This window comes from Dermacentor albipictus, chromosome 1 (genome assembly GCF_038994185.2).
Source record: "Dermacentor albipictus isolate Rhodes 1998 colony chromosome 1, USDA_Dalb.pri_finalv2, whole genome shotgun sequence".
NCBI lineage: Eukaryota > Metazoa > Arthropoda > Arachnida > Ixodida > Ixodidae > Dermacentor > Dermacentor albipictus.
In genome coordinates, this window is record NC_091821.1 from 67142926 (window position 1) to 67169168 (window position 26243).

General features: G+C 47.7%; 1 protein-coding gene across 3 annotated transcripts in view; it reads left to right on the forward strand.

The window, feature by feature from the left end:
- Positions 1 to 26243, forward strand: part of LOC135906745 (uncharacterized) — a 312903-nt gene that overhangs the window by 244444 nt on the left and 42216 nt on the right. The window lies entirely within an intron of this gene.

Consider the following 26243-nt stretch of genomic DNA (forward strand, 5'->3'; position numbering starts at 1 on the left):
TTGACATAACGCCGGAACATAAAACAGCTTATGCCGTCTGACAAGCGCTATCCAGTGTTGACGCCGTTCTGCTTCATACGGTCGGCTTGGAAACCTGTAAAACTTTGTTCCTCGTGAGTTGGTGTACGTGCTGTTGCAGCCCACTACTCAACAGCTCGGGTTGCACTTCGGCATTGCTCAGAAAAGGCAACAGCTCCGTGCGAAACAGTCCACATACAGGCTTTCCGAACGCAAGCGGGCCGGTCGTATCCTGCCGGTTCCGCGCTCGCCGCCGCGAGGGGCGCCCTAGTAGGCGCGGGAACTACGTTCGCAACCTGCCTATAGTGCTCGAAGGAGCTACAGCTGCTTGCGAAAGGAAATGACCTCGTCAAAAAGGAAATTGCTTCGTTGTACACGAGGGCAACAAAGGAAGAAAAAGGCGACGACGGTGCTTAAGCACACACTCCGTCGCGGTGAGAAAGATGAGGATAGCGGAAGCAACACTTTCGTTCTTCCAGGCGCGGGGTAGACTTCACTTGGTATTCTTTACGTGATTTTGCAAACTGCTGTTGCAAAGCCCCTCTTCGAACGAGTATCCACGTTCCAAACGAAATAAGACCCTTGCGAGCGTGTTACGCCCTCTTGAGTCACTCAAATCGATCGATCAATTACCCAGTGATAGTTGGTCAGCTCATTGATCTGTTGATCAGTCACCGTTCTCTCCGTGAGCCAGCGTGTTTTCTTTGGACGCTTTCGGCGCTCGAAACAGCGAGTTCCTGACGCGGCGGTGGGACGATTAGGCGGCCGGATTTCCGCGGGCGCTGCCGATCGAATCGTCGCACGTGCTCCGCCCAAAACGCACGGCAGCGCTTTGCAGCGCGCGCACCAGAAGCGCCGAGCCGGCTGAGCCGCGCTGTCGCGTGAAATATGACGCCGCGCGAGCGCGTGGAAAGCGGGGCAAGGCAAGTATAGCCCTGCACACCTTCCGGGCGCTTAGTCACGCGCTGGCTTAATATACGCGCCTCAGCAGGCGTGGCGCTCTCAGGTCCGTATCACCAGCCGGCGGCAGCGCCGGATAGATGAGGCAGGGGAGGGGGTGGCGGAGACAGAAGAGCCGAAGCTGATGCATGCATGCAACATGGGGATCGCGAACGCGTAGAGTTTCCTACTAAAATTACCAGAGGGAACACCGGCGCTGTGATCGTTCAGCTTCCGCGGGAAGGGCGGTTTGCCTGATCATGGATTTGCCTGATCTTCGTGCTTGTGGCTTCCAACGTTCTTGTAGCGTTCTCTACTACGCTTCACATACCTTTACTGGCCTAAAGTTGGAAGCAATCCTATTTTCCTGAATGCAGGAAGCAATAAGACTCTGGTGCACATGCATAATTAATGCCCCTTGTTGCATTTATGACACAATTTTTTCATTGAATATGATGAATTTTCAAAGTCGTTAAGCAGTTTCAAGCCATAAGAATGAAGCTTAGGCAAGTCCAAGCACTGCCCATTGTCCCTTGCTGCCTGAACCGCTATGCTCGCTGCTTCCATAGTCGCCAAAATTGCCTCGATTAGTTTTTCTAGGATATTCTATTTATATACGCGTCTCAGCCGGCGTGGTAGCCTCAGATCCGAACCCCCAGCTGGGAAAGATCAAAAGGGGAAGGCGGAGAGGAGGAAGGGTGCGAAGAGAGCAGAGCCGCGGCTGGCTGCGTGCAACTGGTGACCGCGAGCCGTTATTTGCGCAGTTGAGTTTGCAGATCGGCTTTCCTTCCCAAATGCTCGGCGTTCCCTCAACGCTCCGCGTCCACCGTGTTCCCAGCATTTGTTGCGGATTCTAAGCTCAAAGAAAGGTGTTGTAAATTTATTGCATTGACTTTGCCAAGCTGAAAACCCCTTAATTATGCGAAAGAAAAAAGAAACATTTACACTTACGGATAATAATAAAAAAATCTGTTATGATTTATTAACGAAGGAAAGGGAATAATCATAACAATTTGAGCATCAAATACAATGCTTCTGCCAACCATGCTGGAATGCCACGCTGGACGAAGAGCGTACATATATAGCTTTCAATCGAAAGCGTTTGGATGAGAAGAGACGGACGGCCGAGTTTGTATATTTGCTAAACATCTGAAAAACAGCGCGAATGAGAAATGCGCTAACAAGAAATCGTTCCTTTCTATTTTCCTTTCTATTTTCTGGCCAACGGTTGTTGGTCGGCGCGGCTGTTCTGGCTGCCGCGTGCCTGCGCCTGTCCTTCTGCATGAGATTTAATGTATTGACCTAAATATGGCCGCCACATGTGTAACTTGAGCGTTGTCCTCAACTCTGCGCCCTTTACCTAAGTCTGCATCCAGCATTCTCTTTTTTTTTTAAAAATAATTTCAGCGCTTGGATCTTGACACACACAGCGTTTCCCTAACTCCTTTGGAGGCATATTTTGCATCAACTAGTCTTAGATGATATAATGATTGATGAAATAAATATTAGGACGCCGATTTTGTTTATTCCATGACACAGCTGTCGTTTCACTGAAACCATTTCAAGAAACATAGAGAGGGAGAAAGCTGGGCAAGTTGGAACTTAGTGTCCCAGACATTTCCATCACTTCGGAGAAAAAAAAAATACCGTAAAAGGCTTGAGAAGACGGCCTTACATTCCCATCGTTTTTTCTCTGTTCTTCTACGGTATTTCAATCTCCCCGTGAAGAGCTGGAAATATGTATGTCCTATACTGGAAAATATGTCCTATACGCTGTGTTAATTACATTTTGCGTTTCTGTTTATCAACATTTGTTCTTGTTTAAGTTTTCCTAAAGCCCTCCTATTCGGGGTTCCGTGCCTCTCTTTCCGATGCGTCTGTTGTTCAAAAATTTTAACGCGTTCATCTTTGTAATTTCTTCTGCACCGCCATTGGCGATGTTCGTCAGTGATGCGAGTGTGTGTGTGTGTGTGTGTGTGTGTGTGTGTGTGTGTGTGTGTGTGTGTGTGTGTGTGTGTGTGTGTGTGTGTGTGTGTGTGTGTGTGTGTGTGTGTGTGTGTGTGTGTGTGTGTGTGTGTGTGTGTGTGTGTGTGTGATTTTTCTCCTCTGTGAATTTTTTTATATATAAAGATTTTGCGTGTGTGTGTTCGTATGTACGAGCGAAAAGCATAAATATTTAACAAACTTAGTTGACGAAATTGAACTGAGAGCGCTATCCGTATGCGCCGCCATTTATAACTCGGTTGTAAATTCAACATAGCGTGCATGCACTTTTACTTTGCAACGTTCCAACAATAATATTGTAAGTGTGTTTTCGCTCTACTTCTTGTACAGCGCGTAGTCCAAACACAAAAGAAAGCACGGTTGACGTGGCAACCAGAAATATTCAATATACAACGGGGGCCAATCCATACTCATTTGCATCAACTTCTATAATTCTACTCCGGCACATTGTAGCTCTTGGTCAACGCTCTGGCATCCTTTCACAGAAAAAAGAAAGAAAGGAAAATTTCACAAACTACATATTCACTCACTGTAGCTTGTATAAAAGCTTGCTACGAGCGATCCACTGAGTACTATCCTGAACATGCGACAGAACGAAAGACAAAAGTTTGTCTGCAAACAACAATGTTGAATTATGCGGTATACGATCGCGGTGGCACCCAAGTCAGTTACGTGCCTCTTGCTTGCAACTTCATCGTACACATGTGGGTTTCCCGGAACAACGTTACCGGGCGCATGTAAAGATGAGGGATGGGGGATATATTTACTGATACAGACTACGATAAAGTACAATGACGGACTTTCGAGTACAGTAGAATCTCGTTAAGTGGAACCTCAAGGGACGGATACATATATTGCGTTTAACAAGAGTTCGGTTAACTAAGCAAAATGTGCAGAGGGGCAGCACTGCATACATGCCATATAGCTCCTTAAGACTGTAAGAAATATTAGGCATCACGATGTGAATGTAGCACCTAGTTAGTCCCGTGGTTTGGGCGTGGTAGGCGGGTTCTGGTTTGACTATAGGTTTCGTTAGTTTTGGTTTCAAGGAGGCACCGGCAACGTATCAAAGCAAAAATAGCTGCTCGTACTGCTTGACTCGGAGGCTGATCTAGCACGAGGCCGTGCTGGTGGAGTCTTTAATTATCAAACGGGGGCGATGTAAGGCGTCCGAAATTCAGTCGTTCTTATTTCGCCAGTCCGAGGGGCGAGTGGCAGTGCCTCTTCAAGCTATCCGGACTGCGCATATGCTATGCATTAAGAATCTATCAATTTTTGTTTGCTAGAATCTTTTCCACTGCTTTTTAAAGGGCCCCTCACCAGGCATAACCAGTGCATATCTAAACGCCAGAAGGATGTACCCGCCACCGAGTCCCAAATTGAACAGGAGGCAGGCCGTCGCCTGGCGATAACTCCAAACGAACACCTTCCCTAATCCATTCCTTCTGAAACGTATCTTCCCAGATAAGCATCAGAACGACACGTGCAAATTGTGCCAGGAAGGACCAGCAACACTTAAACACATGCTCTGGGAGTGCAATGTAGTTATAGGAAGGATGGAAATTGCTCCGAAGATCCTGCTGTCGAGGTGGGCCGCCCCTCTGCGCAGCCGAGACCTCGGAATCCAGACGTGGGCAGTCCAACAAGCCCGTGAGGCGGCGTTGAGGAAGCGCCTTGACGTTCCCCCGTGGGAGACCTGAGCCCGGGTCGCGTTAAACCTTGCCGGACGTACAAGAAAGTTGTATCCATCCATCCATCCTCACCAGCCATTCTGAGCTGACAGGCGCGGTGCATACAATGCGCGCTAACCATCGTGTCTGCTAAGTATTACATCCCTACGCGCTGCAGAAAGAGCTGAAATTTGAAACCAAACGCCGTTCGCCCTTCTCGCGGGCGCTGCGCTCCCAGCCGGAGAGGGGACGTATATCGCAGGAGTGCCCCTACGTATACATGTCTGTGCTGCGACGGCGCTCATAGTGACACGTGTCTTTAAAAATCATTCAAGATAAGATCGTTTGTTTGTGTAAACAGTTGCTTCAATAGACGGATTGAAGTTTAGAGACATAATAAGACATACAAACTGAATGTCTGAGTGTTTTTGTCTTACTTCGTACTGTAGCAACAGAGATGTACTTCCGTTTCGTCTGCTTATTCCCACGTCGTTCAGTCGTGCGCGCGGAGAGCGAAACTATGTCATTTTCTTCCGTGTGCCAGAGCGCGATCATACTCTGTGATCCGCCTGTCTCTGCCTCAGTGTTCGTGCAGCACTGACCTGTACTGCTGGTCAGTTGCTCTTGCGTAAAGCGCGCAAACTTCGTGCGCTGCGTGGAACGAGCTAAACGGAAGAGCTCGCGCGCGACACCGTCAGCGGAAGTGCGCCGCGCAGCAAAAACGGGAGAAAAGAAGAAGAAGAAGAAGAAGAAGGAGGAGGAGGAGGAGGAGGAGGAGGAGGAGGCCGGGCCTGTGATGGATGCGTCACGCGATCTTCAAGCTCTGGTATGGGAGAACGCAGGGAAGGAATTTCGCTTGCGAAGGCTAGACGGGGCAAGTAGAGAGAACGTTATGCTGGCGGTGACGCTCACCTCCTTAAATCATGGGTTCGCGGCGCTGAAATATTTATATCTCTGCTATTAATGAATCAATTTGAAAAATTCTTGCCATAGAACGCTCCCTATAGGGCACGTAACAACTTCCAGTGTATAACCGAAATTTTTTATGTGGCCTGGTGAGGGGCCCTATATGGTTTCCTCCATATATAGAAGACAAGTGTCGCGCAGAAAAAAATTCGAAAAAGGAATTACGGCAGAAACTCTACTGGAATTGTCCAAGTATGCGTAAGCATTGTGCCACTTGCTCATCTCCACGCAGCCCGGTGCCATTACCAATCTTATCAAATTTGATGCGACCAGTATAAATTCTTATCAACACTTATCGGTCGTTATCAACCTTATCAAAATCGATCCGATACTCATCAACCTTATTAGATTCGACCCGATCCTTATCGGTCGTCATCAAGCTTGTCAGAATTGCTTCGACCATTATAAGCCATTATCGTTCTTTAGCATCTTACTCATCCGCGTCGAAGCATTGCCCATCACTCCTTACCATCCTTATCAACTCATTGACTGCTTATCCGTCTGTGCTGCGCCACGTGAAACGCATGGGCGTTCAGAGATCGGTGGCATATCGGTCGATGAAGGAACGACCCAACGCAAGGCGCACCGCGAGACCACCGAGATGCATCGGTGATGTGGCGTGTTTAGCATTAAATTTTCGCAAAATCGGGATTTTCTTAATGTATACAATACAAGTGGGTCTAAAAATTAATCTACAGAAAACTAAAGTAATGCTTAACAGTCTCGGAAGAGAACAGCAATTTACAATAGGCAGCGAGGCACTGGAAGTCGTATGGGAATACATCTACTTAGGGCAGGTAGTGACGGCGGATCCGGATCATGAGATGGAAATAACCAGAAGAATAAGAATGAGCTGGGGTGCATTTGGCAGGCATTCTCAGATCATGAACAGCAGGTTGCCATTATCCCTCAAGAGAAAAGTATATAATAGCTGTGTCTTACCAGTACTCACCTACGGGGCAGAAACCTGGAGGCTTACGAAAAGGGTTCTACTCAAATTGAGGACGACGCAACGTGCTATGGAAAGAAGAATGATAGGTGTAACGTTAAGGGATAAGAAAAGAGCAGATTGGGTGAGGGAACAAACGCGAGTTAATGACATCTTAGTTGAAATTAAGAAAAAGAAATGGGCATGGGCAGGACATGTAATGAGGAGTGAAGATAACCGATGGTCATTAAGGGTTACGGACTGGATCCCAAGGGAAGGGAAGCGTAGCAGGGGGCGGCAGAAAGTTAGGTGGGCGGATGGGATTGGGAAGTTTGCAGGCACGGCATGGCCACAATTAGTACATGACCGGGGTTGTTGGAGAAGTATGGGAGAGGCCTTTGCCCTGCAGTGGGCGTAACCAGGCTGATGATGATGATGATGATACAATGCTCCAAGTCGAGTCTATGTGGTCCTAGAGATTTTATTCCACCATCACCAAATCACTCAAGAAAGCCTTCATAGAAACTGTTCGTCTTTGACATTTTCTTGTACCGTGGGTATAACACGTTCATGTGGTTAAGATAGATTGACAATGCAAGCGTGGGTGTTTAGTCCAGAGGATAAGACACTCCGCTTCTGAGCGTAGGTTCGAAACTCACCGCCATTATTTTTCCTTTCCATTATACTGTTTTTTTATACATTAGTTTCTTTAGAACGATTCGTCTTACGTGACAGATGGGCGGACGGGTTTCCTCGTTGGGTAGGCATAGAAATGCTTAGCATTTAAAATCAGTATATGGGTTTTGCTGAAAAATATCCCTGAGACTGACATAGTCAAAAGAATAAGAATGGGCTGGGGTGCGTTTGGCAGGCATTCTCAGATCATGAACAGTAGGTTGCATGCCATTATCCCTCAAGAGAAAAGTGTATAACAGCTGTGCCTTACCCGTACTCACCTACGGGGCAGAAACCTGGAGGCTTACGAAAAGGGTTCTACTCAAATTGAGGACGACGCAACGAGCTATGGAAAGAAGAATGATAGGTGTAACGTTAAGGGATAAGAAAAGAGCAGATTGGGTGAGGGAACAAACGCGAGTTAATGACATCTTAGTTGAAATCAAGAAAATGAAATGGGCATGGGCAGGACATGTAATGAGGAGGGAAGATAACCGATGGTCATTAAGGGTTACGGACTGGATCCCAAGGGAAGGGAAGCGTAGCAGGGGGCGGCAGAAAGTTAGGTGGGCGGATGGGATTGGGAAGTTTGCAGGGACAACATGGCCACAATTAGTACATGACCGGTGTAGTTGGAGAAGTATAGGAGAGGCCTTTGCCCTGCAGTGGGCGTAACCAGGATGATGATGCTGATGCTGCTGCTGATGATGATGATCCTCTAGAGCTTGCTTCTGTGGTTCCACTTACAGAGAATTATGAAAAATTTTGATTTCGAATAACGAAAGCCTTTTTTTTTGCGTTATCCAGATACAAAACCAACCAATTTAGAGCAGGCACGTACTCAGGATTTTTTTTCGGGGGGGGCCCACCACCTCCATCATCATTCGACATCATCATCATCATCATCATCATCATCATCATCATCATCAGCAGCAGCAGCAGCAGCAGCAGCAGCAGCAGCAGCAGCAGCAGCAGCAGCAGCAGCAGCAGCAGCAGCAGCCTGTTTTTGTCCACTGCAGGACGAAGGCCTCTCCCTGCAATGCGACCTCCAATTACCCCTGTCCTGCGCCAACCGATTCCATCTAGCGCCCGCGAATTTCCTAATTTCATCGCTCCGTCTACTCTTTTGTCGTCCTCGATTGCCTTTTCCTTCTCATGGTAGCCATTCTGTAACCCTAATGGTCCAACGGTTATCTAACCGGCACATTAGATGACCTGCCCAGCTACATTTTTTCCTCTTGATGTCAATTAGAATATCGTCTACACCCGTTCGCTCTCTGATCCAAACCGCTCTTTCTCTCTCTTAACGTTATGCCTAGCAATCTTCGTTCGATCGCTCTTTGCGCGGTCCTTAACTTGCTCTCAAGTCTCTGCCCCATATGTCAGCACTGGCAAAATGCACTGATTGCACACCTTACTTTTCAATAATAATGGTAAGCTTCCAGTCAGGAGCTGGCAATATCTGCCGTATGCGATCCAACCTATTTTTATTCTTCTGTGAATTTCCTTCTCATGATCAGGGTTGCCTGTGAATAATTGGCCTAGGTAAACGTGCTTCTTCACAGTCTCTAGTGGCCGACTGGCGATCCTGATTTCTTGTTCCTTTGTTGTTGTTGTTGTTGTAGCCTGTGGCACGTGTGGCTCCTACCCACGATGGGGGATTGGCCAAGAAATGGGTGGATTATTCCAAAATAATATAGAGCATAAATTTCCTAATATCTATGCGAATAGCATTGAATAGGGTTGAATTGCCGGCTAAAATAAAATCAGGAAGGTGCTGCTGAATGAGGAATAATTAATTTAAAAATAATAAAAAATAGAATTTAGCAGGACATTCGTTTAGATTCTGTAAGGAATGTTTGGACAGCGAAGCATGCATCCTTGTGGCTGAATCCCAAAGTGGACGCCCCGAATAAAAGAATTGCAGGTTCTATCAAGTCCAGGCCAATTCTTCGAAAAGGTATCTCCAACAATATTTTTCTTATCGCAGCAAAGCAGCGGCAAGATAGAAGAAAGTGCTGTATCGTCTCCTCTTTCTCACAAAAAGAACAAAGGGGAGAGGGAACCAAACCCGACCTGTATAAATTGAAATTTAGGGAGGGAATGCGGCAGCGTATTTTGGTGAGGCAGACCTCAAGCATCTTTGTGTAACAAGATTCGCTATGCCAGGGAAATGCCAGGTGTTTATACTCTGGCGAAGCTGTCAAATGTGGGTTTCTGGGTTTCTGTGGGTTTCAAATGTGGTTTCTGTCAAATAGCAGTTTCTGTATCCTGTTCATTACTGTTTCTAAGTGAGGTATCGTGACTCCTCTTGGTACTGTATACAGGTCCGCTTAGAATTTTTCCGCTGCTTTTACTATATCTTCGAGATTGCTGATGATATTCCCCTTTTTATCTTTTAGTGCATACATCGTGGTTTGTCCGATGCCAGGTTTCTTTTTTACTGATTTCAGGCTGCGTTCATTTTTTACGGCTTCTTCAGTGTTTCTCATGTTATAGTTTCGAATATCAGTTATTTTCGTCTTGTTGATCAGTTTTGACAGTTCCGCGAATTGCGTAACGCTGTGCGGCCGCCAGTTCCATACAACCGCGTAGAGCGAAGGACTCTGCGATTCTAGACGTACTGCGCTCACCGCGAAAGGTTAGAAAAACAGCCACATAAGCACAGCAGAGAAGTGGCTACGTGAGGCGGTTCGACCGATAACTGTAGAAGCGTCATTCAAAACAAGTACTTGTTCTCCACTTCCGGCGGCGTTTTCTCCACTTCCTTTTTTAATAAAAAGATGTAGATCCATAAATAGGCTCATAAACAACGCTTAACTTTCTTATTATTCGCTTTTGCTTGCAGTTTGGTTGTTGCCTTGGCTCTCTCCCTTAGTAGATCGCTTAATTTCTCAACTCCTTGCGATTTTTGTTTCCAGTTTCCAATTTGGCACGAAAATTTCCTATAGTATTAGGGAAAAACAGACGAGGTAACAGGCGACAGTCATCTTGCTTATGGGCTTAAGGGTTATTGCAGGGTTTCATGACGGACGTTCTTTCACATTATTTTATTTTCCACCTTATCTAACCCATATCACGTGTATATGGTTCCGGGCATCTACCAACGTCGCGGCGAGGCGTAACTCAAGAAAATAATGAAGCAAAGGGAAAAGTTAAACGCAATTGGCGTTTTCTCCGGCCGCAACTCGTTCCATGAGAGTACAGACCAGCTGAGTAACAGCCGCATCCCTCTCCTGGTCCCAGGATCAGCCTAGACAAAGAAGGTTGAACTAACAAAAGCAACAGCTATGCGCGTGACGGTTGAATAGATGGTGACAACTGAACGCATCGCGAGTTAATCGCGCGGGTGCGGAATCTATGAGAAGCCTGTCCTTCACATTACAAGAGGTGCCGATAACTACTGCCGTCTAAAAGGAGTGAAAAAGGCAGCATAATGCTGACCGATGAACAGCTGTCAAGTCTAATTATTGATCTAGTGGCGCTTTAGGAATGTGTGAGGAGTGGTGGCGTGGATGAGGAGGGGGGGGGGGGTATGCCACATGATTTCGGGGGGGGGCCCGGGCCCCCCCGGAACCCCCCCCCCCCCCCTGGGTACGTGCCTGATTTAGAGGCTGTTGTTGCGTTTAATCGGCGATTCCATTTAGGCGATTTCCGTCTACTGAGATATGCTGTATAAGTTTTCGAAAGTTACGGAATAACCACTTAACGGAAAAAGAAAGACAGAAGGAAGCAATCACGCATGATGCTGCGACCGCCAACTGCGTCTAACTGCTCTAGCTATTACATCCAGGAAAAAGGCTCTGTAGACGAGTATACGAGCCTTGCCCGTTGATGTTAACAGCATCTGAGTTGATATATAGCGGCGTTGTTGGATGCCGCATCATGCGGTGCTGCCGGCTGTCAGAGGCAAACTTTATAGCGCTCGGCAAGAAACTGAACCCCGCGCTTAAATGCGCAATAAACTTCGTTAATTATATGCGAATCGGGCGTTCAAGACGCAGAGGGCGACCACCGGTATATAGCTTCACGAGATGCGCAATTTATACGCCACGGAACAAATCAGAATGCGCATATTCTGCGCCGTAGCATCAGCCCGCGGCGCACTTTGCGAGCCAGCACGGAGATTTAAGCGCACGGCGCATTCACATAGAAGGCAAAATGCCCGCGTCGCAATCGTACAGAATGGTTGCAACGCCCGAGAGCGCGTGGCGGGCTTGCGCCACGCGCGCGCGCTCCGTCCGCCGGTTCTCCTAGCCCACCACTAAACTGGGCCGATTCAACTTTCACGGCACGCGACGCCCTGTTACCAAAAAGAGTAGGAAAGTGCGACGATGGTCGCTTGAGCGCAAAGGCGCACGCGCTTTCAGCCACGGAAGTGCAATGCTTGCGTGCGTGCGACAGGGCCAGGTCACGTGTTACCTCCGTGAATTACGACCGAACGAAGACAACTCAAATCTACTGTTGACAGCTTGGACTCCCGCCCCTTTTCAGAAGAAAAGCTTTTGGGCGCGTGGAGGAGTGTTGACTGTGCCCAACGTGCCATAAAAGCACTTTTGAACTTTTTAAGTGAGACTGGTTTAGACGATCGCCTCTAGAAGCTGTGAGACGTGTAGTCAGTGCGAGATGTGTTTGCGCAAAAACTTTTTGTGGCAAGATTACTTTTTGCAAGGACAAGATTACTCATAGTGTAGTGCGTCTCCAGTGCGCATCCGCATATTGGACAACGTGTATATAGTATCTCATTGTACCATATCATAATCATCCGCCACCTACCTTTCCCTGTATTTCCCACTTCCCCATTCCCCAGTGAGGAGTAGCAGGCTAGAGACACGCTCTCCAGGCCGACCTCTCCTCCTTTCTCTTCATTAAAATCGACTCCTCCTCCTCCTCCTACGCGCGCTTCGTGGAGACGGCGGTGGACGGGCCCCCCTTCAGCGGCTTGTCACTGCGAGTGTTCGCACCTATATAGCCAGTGCTCTCCGTCTTCTTGGCGCGCCTCCGCGGCAGGATACAGCAGCTTGCCTTGTGCTTGGGTTTCAACAGGCACGTCTTTGCGGCAGCTGCCGCAGTGCAGTGCGGGTGGGCTGAGCTCCTCCAGCTGGAAAAGCCCACCGAGGAGGCCACTCGTTCACGCGGAACGGGGCCCCGACGAGCGACGCGTCAACTGCGGAGACACGTGCCCGCCATCTGAGGACAGGGTCGTCAATGGACGCGCCGAGAGCCGCGCTTGCGCTCTGGCAGCGCGCCGGAACCTTACGAGCAACGTTGCCCGCTGGTTCAATGGAAACGCCGACGAGGTTCCACGCTTGCCGACTGTGCGTCAAGGCCAGATTCACTCGCTCGATGGGCTGTCCTCGTTTAGGTGGATTTATATGTTGAACACTCCAAGCTTCCTTTAAATTAACCGCAATTAACGGGACGCACCTCTTCCGTCTGTGATATAGATTAAATCTGCATGGCCCAGAAATGGGTCCTGCTCTATACTGTTTTTTTTTTTTCAAATGAACTCGGTGCTGTTAAGTAAACAGCATGCTTCCAGTAACGTCTGGTGTTGAGAGACCGCAAAGCTTACCACTGAACAGCGAGCCGGGCCACTTGCGGAAAATGAAAATTGTCATTTAGGGCCAATGAATACAGCCACGGTACCCAGGAAGGAAAAAGAAGAAGGCATAGCAGTCGCACACGTTTATTGCAGGCGCTATATTTAAACGCCTTTTATTTTTGAAGTGCATTGCATTGTCATTCTTGATAATTCCTCTGATGATTTCAAACACTAGCAATTTCTGTGGAAACCGAGCAGCGATGTGCTATTATCAAGATTCCGCTGTAGAGTTCTGCATCAAAATTTTTACCTTCACCGATTTGGTTTCTCTATAGTTAACCTGCGTTCTTTTCTTAACGTACCAGAAACTATCCATTCTTGTTCTTTTCTTGCCGCTGCTTCTCCTCCTCCGTAGAATGTATTTCCAACTACCAATCTCTGCTTAAATTTATCGACATCAAATCTATTGTCGCTTGGTGAGTGTCAGTTTGGTACCAGGCACAGGTCCATTATAGCTGCACGATGGAGGCAAAATGCTAAAACACCCGTGTACTTAGATTTAGGTGCACGTTAAAGAACCCCAGGTGGTCGAAATTTCCGGAGTCCTCCACTACGGCGTGCCTCATAATCAGAAAGTGGTTTTGGCACGTAAAACCCCATAATTTAATTTTAATTATAGCTGCTCTGCCTAAGTTAATTGAAGCGTATACGTCCGGAATGTGACGCTGCAAGGGGTGCCCTACTGTGTACTTCGAAATTTTGTAATGAAAATTTTCGTTGATGTTGTGTTACTCAACCTTTCTGCCATTATTATTATTATTATTATTATTATTATTATTATTATTATTATTATTATTATTATTATTATTATTATTATTCATTTTTTTGTGTGTACTCGTTATTACCTCCAGTGTGACCAGTCTTCCTCGTGCGTATGAGATCACGCACGGGTGTGTTTACGTAAAGCTCCAAGCGAGCAAGGGCCGCCCGGCACTCAGTCGACATGGTTTTGGTTGCGCGCCGTCGACACTGCAGGCGGCTTGCGAGAGTAGTTACTTGAGAATCCCTGCCGTGGAGGACGAGACCCCCGGAGAGCGTAGGTCAGAGTTTAAGTGAAAAACAGGGGCTGCCGGCGCTGGCTTTGGCTATCACAGAACGAAACCGCGACAGCGAATATTTCTCGCCTAATGTCGCGATGTACACCTCTCTCGTGTGACACGGGGCCCTCTCGCGGCGAGCCGCGTGCAGCCGAAAGTCAGCCACCACGCAGAGACTCGCCGCGCGAAGAGACTGCGAAGGACCGCTGGCGCGTCAGCGTCACGGTTCGAAACCCACGAGAACAGCTGCTGCTGCCCTCGGCGCGCGTATACGCAAGGTGGCGGGGGAGCGCTCGTGGTTGCTTCCCCGAAATTCCGGTCGCCGTCCGCATTGCACCTGGCCCTGGCCCCGTCCGGTTCCACGCTCCAGAGGTTCGCGGAGTGGCGTGTAGCGACGCACCCGCGGCCCCCGTCTCGTGCGGCTCTCGCATCTTCGGCGTTTTGCAAAGGAGCGCAGCAGCGTAGTTATAGGCGCGTTCGGTTAGATTATGAACAGCCTATAGCGTGAAAGGAGTTTGAATAACCGAGCTGGTTATTCACGCTGTGGCAGCAAAACGTAGACTGCAGACGCGTAAGCATTTGGGCTGGTTGCTTCATGACTTGAGTAGAAAGCAGCGCAATGTACAGGACGCAGTGTAATGGACGGACAATGGCGCTCCTTCGCAAGGAGATGGCATTTCTTCCGGATAGGTATAATTTCTATCGGAGTGCTTTCGTCTCATCACTTCCCCGCATGCTTGTTTTCTCTCTTTTCTGTATTTCATTCATTGCATTTCTTTTTTTTTTTTGAGCGGATATACTGCCTTATGCTGATCGAAAGAATAAACATTTGGTTGTTAGTTAGCGCCGTTGGCTGTCCCTTCCGCGTGCGTCCTGTGTATGCGCTCTTTTTTTTCTGCTCAAGGAAAACGTGCGCGACACACGTGCAGAAACACGGCGCCTTGCGCCTTATCTTCTCCTCCTTCGCCCATCTATTGCACTCTTTTTCCGGCCGCGAAATGAGTGGCGGACGTCTTTTCGGCTGTCCAACGCCGAAATCGCAGTAATCCAAGGTAAGGTAAACGTGCACACCTACTCATTCTATCCTCTTCAGACCCTGTGCCCACCCGCTTGGACAACAGCTTTCTTTTTCTTTTTCCAAAATAAAGAAAGAATGATAAGCTAAAATATTTTGGTCTAACAATGCGCTATAGATGGAGGCAACACCATATGTCAAGCATGTAATAATTTTGTTGCCCCTGGTTCTCGAGGAAATTGTTACTTTCTGTGAAACGTACTAGTACTGCATGCATCGCCGTCGACAACGAAAAATCAATCTGTTGTACAATACAAATGCAACTAGACATCGCGGCAATCCAAGATGAAAAGTGAAGGCGAGGAACTGCAATTTGTGTGTCGAACCTGTATATATGTTTTCAGGAACACAACAGACGTTTTTATCTGAACGAACTGGAGCAATGGACTCTCGATCCACATATATATATAGGGGCCGATGCGAGCGTGGCCCCGTGCAATCTGATCCAGTAAATATATTTTTTTTCAGAATCGCAACAGACCGGTTGGCAGTAATAACTCACTTTAAAAAGGTGTGTCACTAGGATTATGCTTAGTCTGAGGAGGCTATGGACCTCCTCCAGGCCATAACGTCGTACAGATCCCACTACCGTGCATCTGCTGGTTCTGGCAGGCGCGCAGCATTCTACTGGTCCTACAGCTGGCTGAGCTTTTTGTCGTCGGGCAGGAAAACTGCCTAAGCCGCTGATCATTGCTGCCACGAACTGAAGCGGCAAAACCAAAGATATAACAGAAGTACTATTTTTATCTCTTGCTCCTGCGCTTGTTTACAAAAATGAGGCTTACCTAAAAACAAACTACCGTGCCCCCAACAGTCAGATTGTATATTTTGGACCTAAAACCCCTTGATTTTCGAAAAATCAGGATTTGATAAGCTAAAGCGCCAGGAGTGTAGCCAGAACTCTACCGCGCTCGAACTGTAGCGAACTCTACCGCGTTCTTGCTCAACAACTTGAGCAAGAATACCTTTGTGTGCATGTAATAAACTCGCATACGTGTCTATGCTTGCGTGCACGTGCTTGACAGTGTGCACGAGCTGTAAAATTCCGCCGCTCATCCCACATTGTCTCGCCTGAGCTGGCCAAGGGCGAAACGGGGTGCCACCGATTTGTTACAAGCGAGCGCCTTTCCGTCCGAGGTGTTCGGCGCCGCATACGAAAGGCGGTTGCTCGCCGCAGTATCAAATCGCGCCGAGAGAGGGCGAGAGGGAAGTGCACGCACTCCCTCGGAGTAACGGAACTGCCAAACGGGTGATGTGCCAGCATCACGCGATTTCGGCGGCGTGCATGTTCCCACGATCGTCTCCTCCTGCTCGTTTGGCGTGTAGGCGATTGCGCCGCTTCAAGGTCGCTCGCGTGACTTTTGGGAGAGGCTGATCCAGAAGGGAAGTCATGAATACACCGTACGGATACGCCCGTCTCAGACTCTGCCCGCCCGCCTCGGACAACGCGCACGATAAAACGAAACGATTGTATCTTATTGTTTACTGACTGATATATAATTCTGGCACATTTGGCATTGAGCAGGGTAACCTAAGAGGGAGACGAGATGAGTATTTCGTCTCTGTCATAAGTTGCGCTGCTCAATACCAAACATACCGTACCAACAAGCGCTAATCTTTACGATTTCGAGATATATTTCTTCCGCGTTTCAACGTGCTGTCTTTTTACCGCTCTTTCCGCCCATAATTTCGTTCCCCCTTTCATAGCCATCCTTACATTCATCAACGACAAGTCACCATCTCTGAAATGGATCGAGTCACCTGTCGAGAGCACCGGTATTACATTCGGCTAAGCAGACGAACGCTCGCGCAGCGGGAACGGGTATATTATATTACGGACTGCTGGGGGGGGGGGGGGGAGAGGGGCTAAGGTAGCGGCAGACAGGAACGATGTTGCTTTGACAGGGGATGCCACGCCCGAGATAATTATCCGTGCAACGCATATATCTGCGATCAGGTTACGAAACAGCGAGGGCTCCCTATAGCTTAACGCAACTGCACCTTAGGAAGTAGCGTTAGGTCGATGAAAGAGGCCTTTTTTTTTTCTCTACCGGAATGTCAATGAGATGAGGTATGCACGTCGGAGCTATCTGTCAATGCTGTGGGCGCTGTACCAAATGTGACGCGCTCGCATGCGCTCCTTCCAGCGCACTCCTGCACGACGTCTCGGAAACTGACAGCGCGAGAGCACAGGTATCGCCGCAGAAAACGATCACGGAAGAGCGGAGGCCTAAGCCGGAAACTCTCGGAACCCCGAGCGCTTCGTGGCCGCTGCGAGAGAATATTATTCAGAGCAACCCCCCGTGAGCGACGAGCCATTCCCAGCCCGTTGAATATGCATCGCTGCTGTGCGATCAATCACTTTTGATGTGCGCGGATCTGTGCGTGGGTCGTGTGTGTAATGCACTCAGCAGCCAGCGGGAGCGGCGACAGTAAATGGATGCGCCGCGCAACGATAAGAAGCGCTCACTTCTGGCATTCTCGTATCCGACAGTGTTGATGCACATTGTCTAGTCAGTTAATCGAAAACCAAGTTATACATGCGCGTTTTGGTAAAACATATTTAATAGTGAACTCCGCTGCACGAACTGAAGGAGTTTTAGGCGTTCAAAAAGTCCTTGGAAGGGCTTGTCTAGCCAACACTCCCTACGCAGTTTTTCGCCTAGCATCGCAGGTAAACGCCGAGACCAGCGTGCGCGAGCCTTAGTGAGAACACTTCTAAAGGTCTTCCTGTTCAGCCTGTGGCATTTGCCATAAGATCACACGTCAACATTACACACGGTCTGAAACGCGCTCATTGTACAGTCTGACGGCTTTGTGCTGTAATGCAGCCGTGACGTTGCTTGATCACGCCGACATTCTATAGCTGACATTGTAGACCTACACTACTACGTTAATTCGGCGGTGCTCATACAAGTGGCAATGATTGTCGGTTCGTGTGCAATGTGTTTCTTCCGTGCTTCTTACCGATTACTGTTCGGGAAGAATACGAACGCCGTGAGAAAATAGGCGGCTCGCCATCCTGTGCAATCAACAGCCGGCTAAACGGCAACATACATACGAGGTGTTTGCCATTTCCTTGCGCACACAGGCAGTCGGCGAGCAGTCCTCCTGCTTCCTTACTGCTTTCATCGACGTGATGATGCGAGCAAATGATTGATAGTGTAGGCCATTGCTAGAGAAAACATACGTATTAGTCCTCACGTACGTAGTACACCAGCGCGACCTCATCCTTACGCGAAACACGTCCTACGAGCTCATGATATGCACATGGATGCCGGAAAAACTTTCAGCAACGTTCGCAGGATCAGGATCATGGCCGAAATAAGTAGCTTTCTCGTAATTTCTCAGTTCTAACTGTAGTCCCTCGAGAATTCGCGGAGAACCTCGGAAAATGAGAGGCACGTGTAGGAGAGCGGTGCATGACTGGGGGAAGCTGAGCTGCGCCGCTTACAGGGAGGGGAGGGCGGCGACGGTTGGAAGAGCCGCACAGAAAACAGCACAGCCGACGCAGAGGGAGGCGGGAGAGAAGTGTCGTGCTTCCTCGCATTTTAGATGCGTGACCATTTCTATGCATGCCCGACGAGGAAACCCGTCCGTCCGTCACGTAAGACAATCGCTTTCAATATAGGGCCCACAGCAGCGAGCGAATTGACCTTCGTGCTGTTTCTCGCTTCAATCCGGACTAAGCAGTGAGAACAAAGGGCTCTTGAAGCTATCAGCACTCGGCGAACTCTGTCCTCATCGCAGATCAAGGGCTCTATTCTGGACACGCATGGCGGCTGCACGGCCGCCATTATCCGCCATGTTTACTCTCTGATTGGCTGTCGAAAGGTCACTAGTTTTGAAATTTGTGCCGGGAAGCGGAAGTATTGCAAAATGCAATTTTGCGTTTTCATCAAGATGACGAAACGTGACGTGGAGCTGCAAATTTTATGGACTAATACATTTTTTTGGTCCTTGGCAGATATATTGTGATGTTAGCGCTTCAAAAAGAATGTGAGCGGTAGCGTGCAGAAGCCAGTGCAATGAATCTGCAATTGCGCGAATTTGTGGTGGCGATCCAAGATATGCGCCATGCCAGCTTGCTGATTGGCTGAAGGAATATCTCGTGAGGAGCGTCACAGGAAGGGCTGTTTCGTAATCGTCATTTTGACGATGCGTGACGTTGCGCTGGGCCGCCATTGCTGAGATTTTCCGCCATAATTCTTGCTGCGACGAGCCGCGCGAATTATGCTAATGGGCAGCCATATGCAATGGCAGCCGAGAGGAATGCGTATCGCCACATTTTCCCCGTCCTTTGGCGCCACGAAAATCTTTTGTTCATAACGCGTGCTCATAGTACTTGCATCGCTCTCGGGTGGTGTTGGCATTTGTGTTTGGGGCCATCGTTTTTTAAAAGAACGCGTTTCTACGAAATAATATTGGTTGAATATAGCAAACTTTCAGCAATGTTGTCCACTTTTCACTGCTGCATTTGTATTGTAATCGAGATTAATGCCTTTTCGCACAATCAGACGTTATGACAACGGCCTCTTTCTAATTTATAAAAAGAAATGTACGCAAGGCGGCGCCTTGAAGTTTCCTCCCGTGGTGCGAGAAACCAGCGAAATGAACAAGAGATGGCAGCGCCGGCGCTTGCGTCGCTCTAGTGGATATCTCTGGCGCGCGCAACGCTATCGGTGATATTCGGCCGTTTCTCAGCCAGCCGAGTCGGGCTGAGTCACTTGCGTTTCTCGAAATAGCGATAACGTGGCCTAGAACGTCCTCGCATCACCACTGGTAGGTCGCGTATGTTGTCTCAAGAAAGAAAACAAGCGCGTTGGCGCCAACATGCGATGACTCATTCCAATTTCCAGGGACACGCATACTAGCTTTTGAAGCAGACGACGGCTTGTACGCAGCAGACGACGGAAGCGAGAAGCGTTTTCGACGGAATAATCATACGCTTTGAGATAGCTGCTTTATTTTTACTGCGGAGGAGAACTGTTTTGCTTTACCGATAACGCTACATTCAGTGCCTTCATTTCAGTTTCTTAGGCAAAACGTCAAGTTGGCGTCACGTTACGTAAGCAAAACCGGGCCACCAGCGCCATTTTGTTTGCGTCGCGCCTACGTCACTCATCGAAGAAAATGGCGGAATGTCCAGAATAGCGCCCCAATTTCAAGATAGGGCCCGCGCGGCCGCGCCATAGGCAGCCGCCTTCGGAGTATACGGTTGATCGCGGTTGATAATGGTTCGCATCGAGAGGAGGCAGCGTCATCGACCACGTCTACGTACGAGGTCTACCAAACGTGACACTGTTCAATTACGTAACGTACTACACCACGTATCGACCAGTGCTCGTCTTCCACGAAGCAGCGGCATCATCCAAACGTACCATCATATAGCATGAGTGAACATTGGATTTGGATTTCCTTCTACGATGGCGCATACCAACCGCGCAGGATTGGCCCAGATTTAAATGGTGTTAGGAAGATGCTGCTACCACTAAGACCTACTAAAAGAAACGTTCATACTAAAAGTTAAAACTAAAAATAAATAAAGATAACGCATGAAGAATTTAAGAGAATAGCCCTGAAACAACTGAATGCCTCTACGGCTGAGCAAACATCCCTGTGGTAGTTTCCAAGAGAGGAGGCTCCTAGATAAGGAATATTCAGAATGGAAAAGTTTAAACCAAATTCTCTTAATGTTCATTCTGAATTTTTTTCTTAAAGAAAAATGGCGGCAGAATAAGAAAAATTATCTCTAGCCTCATCTTCTCCACAGATTGGGCACAGAGGGGAAGGCGCCAGACCAGCCCTGTGACGATAAAAGTTGAATACTGGTGTTCGACGACGTAATCGGCTAAAGTTACTTCAGTTTTTCTGGTGCGACAGGAATTTTTATGCCAAGGGAATATGAGGTGTCGATAATATGAAAAATTAGCTATAACTTCAAGAAGTCTTGAGCAATTGCGTATCTCCTGAATCTAGCAGTAGTTGCGTAAGCGGATGAAGGAAGTCATGATAGTACAAGGCGATTGAAGACCGCTCTCGCGAATCTGTCAGCCATTTCACTCAGGAATAATCCTTTATGTCTAGGCACCCAAAGTAATCTAGTAATTACATTTATCTGAGCAGGCACTAGAAAACGAGATGTACGTATAAGGTTAGTCCTACCATTAATTGTGAGCAATGAACATAAAGATAAAGAATCCGTTATTATGACTACCGTCAATATTGATTAACTTAGTTTGCGTAAGGCTAACACTAGAGCTAGAATTTCAGCCAGAAATACGGATTAGTCCGGAGCTCTGATTGAGAATGACCAGTCGATTGAGGAGGAGGAATGATTGAGGAGCGAAAATGCCAATTTAAGATTTTTCTCCACACTGTGAGGCGTCTGTCAAAGTGACTGTATTTATAGCTAAGTTCAATAAATGGTCTTGTAATTGTCCATTTAATATATTATGAGAGAGAACTTTTTCGTTGTTTGGGTAGATGTCATCATGGATAATTTGTAGACTCTCTCGCACATCCCAAATAGATGGCACCTCCCGGATACGTACATTTAAGGAATTAATCAGTGTTTGTAAAAAGACCACCTGCGGTATATGAAACTGAGGCTAGTGTACTCCGAAGAATAGTGCAGGCGGGGAAATTAATTTGTTTTCCAATCTTCTAACAGAGGATTCATACATACTTACGAATGCTTGCACCGTCAGCAAACGAAATCTGCACAATATTGAGGGCAACCTGACTTCTTGATGTAAGACATTATTAGCCACAAATTTCTGTAATCCACAGCACAATCGCAGGGCTTCTCGCTAATCAGAATAAGGGGCGTAATTTAGAAGCTGGCGCGTCAGAAAATAGCACACATCCAAATTCAAAAATGAGCTGCACATATATTACATATATCATTAGATGTGGGCCTCTCCGCATCCCCGACCGACTGTTACATAGCTTACGTAGCATGCCAACTGCTATCACTACTTTTTTAACCGTATGGTTAATATGGCCAAGCCAGCTGAGAGAACCGTCATAGACTACACCCAAATACTTCATCGACCCCACTCGAGGTATAGTCTCGAGGCGGTAGCATAGCGATATTTTAACGGGATTATTAAGAGGAAAAACCAATATCCAGCACTTTCTAATCTTAAGTGATGGGTGAATCCTGTTTAACCAGGTTTCTATTGCACAGTGGTAGTTCGGCAGTCGATAAAAGAGGGAGTGAATATCACTGTCTGATGCAAAGAAAGCAATATCGTCTGCATATACACATGTTTGTACATCTTGATGCCGAAGAACGGAACTCATCAGAACGCTATAAAATAATAGCGAAGTGACAGCTCCTTGAGGTACACCACGTGGTTGTTTATGTATACTCGAAGTTTCGAAAGCCTCACAGAGCAGTAAAATTTCCTCCCAATTACAAATTCACACATCCAGTTTACAAGATAAGTTGAAAACTCTAAATTTCGTAATATATCCAATAAATTACGTATTCTACACTATCGTTGGCTTTGGAAATGTGTTACTGTCACAATAGCACCTATCTGCCTCTGACGCCGTGCGAATTTTATTCTACTTTCTAAGTCCACGTAAACATTCCAGATTGGACATGACAGTCGGAATCCAATTTAGCACGGACTAAGCAAGTCTTTGTTCTTTACAAATTTAATCAGACGGGCATATAGGATTCTTTTAATTAATATCACTAAATTTGAGGTTAGCGTGACTGGTCTAATGTTGTGTATTGTGTATCCTTCCTCATGATTTTTTAAGAATTGGGATTATCTTAGCAATTTCCGCACGCAGACGGAATTCATGGAAACCTAACTGAGTGATTTATAACAGCTAAAAAGGTCATCAGGAGCTTCCTTAAATAAATCTTTGATCATGGCGGAGGTTACCCAATTTGCGCCGGGAGATGAATCTGGAATCCGCGCTTTCAGCCAATTCTAACATAGTAACTTCTGTAATATCATCTGATGCACTTCGTAAGCTACAACAATTTGCCAGAACTATAGAAAATCTAATGTCTAATCCCGTCGCGATTTCTTCTAGTGATTGGTTCATCTCATCACTGCTTAAAACTATAGAGTCAATATTGACTGGACGCGGAAGAACCTTTCTACTACGGAGAAAACTGAACAACGCACGTTTATTTTGACTGTTAGATAGGAAATCAAAGTGCTTGCAGTCGTATTCGTCTTTGGCTTTTGAAACTGTATATTTAAAGACGTCTCGGAAAAATTTATAATTGCTCCAATTTTTGGGACTCTAGCTATGTAATATTTTTTTTCCAAGTGGCTTTTCTCTTTATGTAATCACGAGCGCATTCTTCATTCCACCAAGCGCTGTATGAGTTTCTTTTATTCAGTCGAATCTCAAATTCAGATTTTTCAAAAGAAGTTTCCTAAGCGGAAGAGACAATCCTCAGTACAGGGCCTTTAAGAGATGCCACCGCTAGTGAGCCTGCTTACTCGTTTAAAGTCAGTCCCATGTGTCCTGGTACCCATACCAAACGGATAAGGCGTAAATGTTGGGGGATAGATGAATAAAATTCTCACAGGTGGTCAGGTGAAATTCTCACAGGTCTGGTCTCGCCGCTTTTTCGTCGTCTCATGCTGGCTGGTCTTGGTTAACATTTCGGTGTTGCTACCGCACTCCTCCGTTTCACGATTCTTTCGCGGTGTTTCCCGCAGTTATACCAAACACAGCGGCATACCACGACGAAACAGCAGGTGATTAGTAGGAAATGCTTACGCATCGTTTAAATAACTCCCTCAGGAGATTCTGCGCGTAATTTTTTCCAGACGTAGAGACCCTAGAGACACTCAAACTGGCAATCCGACGAAAGTAAACAAATGTTTCGCGAAAGACGGAAGCAAAACATCGGCGGCGAGGCGAAAACGTGCACAGACGGGCGGCACGGGCGCACAGCCGGCGGGCTAGAAGTACAGCCACTGTAAACGGTATGGAAGCACGCTTCGCAGACGACGACTTCACTTGCTCCCTTCGTCACTTGATCTCCCGCCGCCACCCTCGTAGTCTGCTGCTCGTGAAGAGATGGAGAAGCTTTCTTCGCTCTTCCACCCGACCGCGCGCAGCTTCCCGCTGCGGGGCGCCTTGCCAGCCAGCTTCGCGCTCGACGAAATTCACCAGCAGACTGCGCGCGGGCACGGCGGAAAGAGGGAAAGCGGTGCGTCGACTCGGAGAAAATTCGCCACGCCGAAAATCGTCCGGCAACCGTGAAACCAGCCTTTTCGTCTGGCCGAAAGTACATCCAAGCCATCAAGCGACCGCCGCTAAGGTCCTGCCTGGCTTTGCGAATGGCGAACCAAGTACTCACGAGAGAAGGATGGGGAGGGAGTCCAAATCACAGGGGTTTTGACGGACGCGATGGCAGCGCGAACGGAAGCAGCAGGTCGCAGCCCTCTCTTCCAATTAAAAAGAAAAAAAGAAATGAAAAGAAAAGAAGGAAGAAGACGGATAATAAAGAGACGTCGACAGACATAAGTACAGAGGTTTAGTTTAGGGGACGGAAGCGGCTTGCGTACGCAAGAACTAGGGGCGACAGTACTGCGCATGCGTAGACCGCTACGTCTACTTGCGTCCCTGGGTTGTTGGGAGCCCCTAATCGTAGCGACGGCTCTAACCTAGCACCAAACTGGGTTCGATTCGTGGTAACGCGTGAAGTTCGCAAGCTAAGTGACTGCGGCTATCGCTTCCTCTCAACTAGCGTGTGTTATGAAGACTGATTCATTAGACGCCACTGATTTCGAATTCGATTGTGCATATTATGGCTCGTAAGCCTAACACGGTTAGCTTCGCTGGTGAAGGCAGGTAAGGCTGGTTACTGAAAACTAAGCGCAGCTACTTGTTTGCTGCTAATACAATAACCTCTAAATTCTCTAAATTGTAATTAAACGATAAAACACGACATACAAAATTACTATTCTTATCGTAGAATGGTATATTTTATTTAATTATTTCTAATAGCATTTCTTTGACGCTGTAGTGGTGCTGTCAGCGCAAGACGTTATCCCCAAACGCAAAGCTCTATTCTAAAACTCTTCACTCCTGTGTGCCCCAACGCAGACACCCGCAAAGCTCTTTGGGGCCCCAAACTATTGGGCCCCCAATTCTAAAACTCTCTATTGAATCGTGTCGGCACCCCCAGCAAGTAATGGAAACTGGTTAAAAATAGCCAACGTCAGAAACAGTGCCCGTCGGCTTGCCGTTGAGATGCCTGCTAAAGTCCACCCACCTTCCCTTCCCAAAACCATATAAAGCTTGCGCATGGCGCAGAGTATTTGGCAATAAGTAAGAAATACACGGCATGGCGTGAGCATGCGCAAAACAAGACAAGCGCGACGACTCGGCAGGTCAGCACAGCAGAAGGGGCAGCGCACCGATCGCCTCTAAATGCCAGCGACCGGGAAAGGAGCGTTGCCTGCCGCACCCGGGGTCGTCGGCAGCGTATCGATTGCGCCGGCGTCGGGCGCGACAGCGAGCGGACGCAGGCGCACGCACCCTGACCCCGCGGCGCCAGTGGCCGGGTGCCCTTTCGGACGCGTAGCCGTGGTCCACGCCCATCCCAGACTGCACGTCCTCCTCTCCACCTTTTCTCTGAACAACACACGCCCTATGCCGCCTCGTTGTTGAGCGCAGGTGCGGGTTCGTGGAAACGGAACACTCCGAATGACATTTGTTCCTCTCATTTCCTTGAACGCCTGTACCACGTTTTATCGCACCGTTTTATCGCGTGAAAATGAAAAAACAAAAAACAAAGAAAGAATGCTTGCGATCTTCCAAAATACCGTTTAGCCTCGGTTTTTATAAATTTTACCTGTGCACGGCTCCAATGTTCCTCTATCTTTTTTCTCCCCTCAAACTTTTCACAATAGGCAATAAAACTAGACAATCTTAAAAGCAATTTCCGTTCATTAGCAGTTGAATATTAAATGTTAACCGGGCAAAACAGAAATGTCTCTGTAATTTGACATGCACCGTAGGTAGCAATAATTCGCAAGCAGCTCTGCGTCGGTTTAGAGATACTCTTGCTGACGCAGGCACAATAAGAAAACTATTATGCACTGTTGTTGTACACACAGCAGACTGCCCCTGTATTGAAAAATATTTCGGGCTCGACATATCACAGGCCGGCTGGTGGGCGTTAGTCAGCACCGTTGCGACGTAACAGGACACTTGTCGCTACTTGAACAGCTTAAAGTCCTTGAAGAAACTCTGAACATCGGCTTTGGCATACGGTTTGGTCGCGAGACAGGTGGGGATGTTCTCTGGCTGCTCGGTCCACAGTTTGTGATCT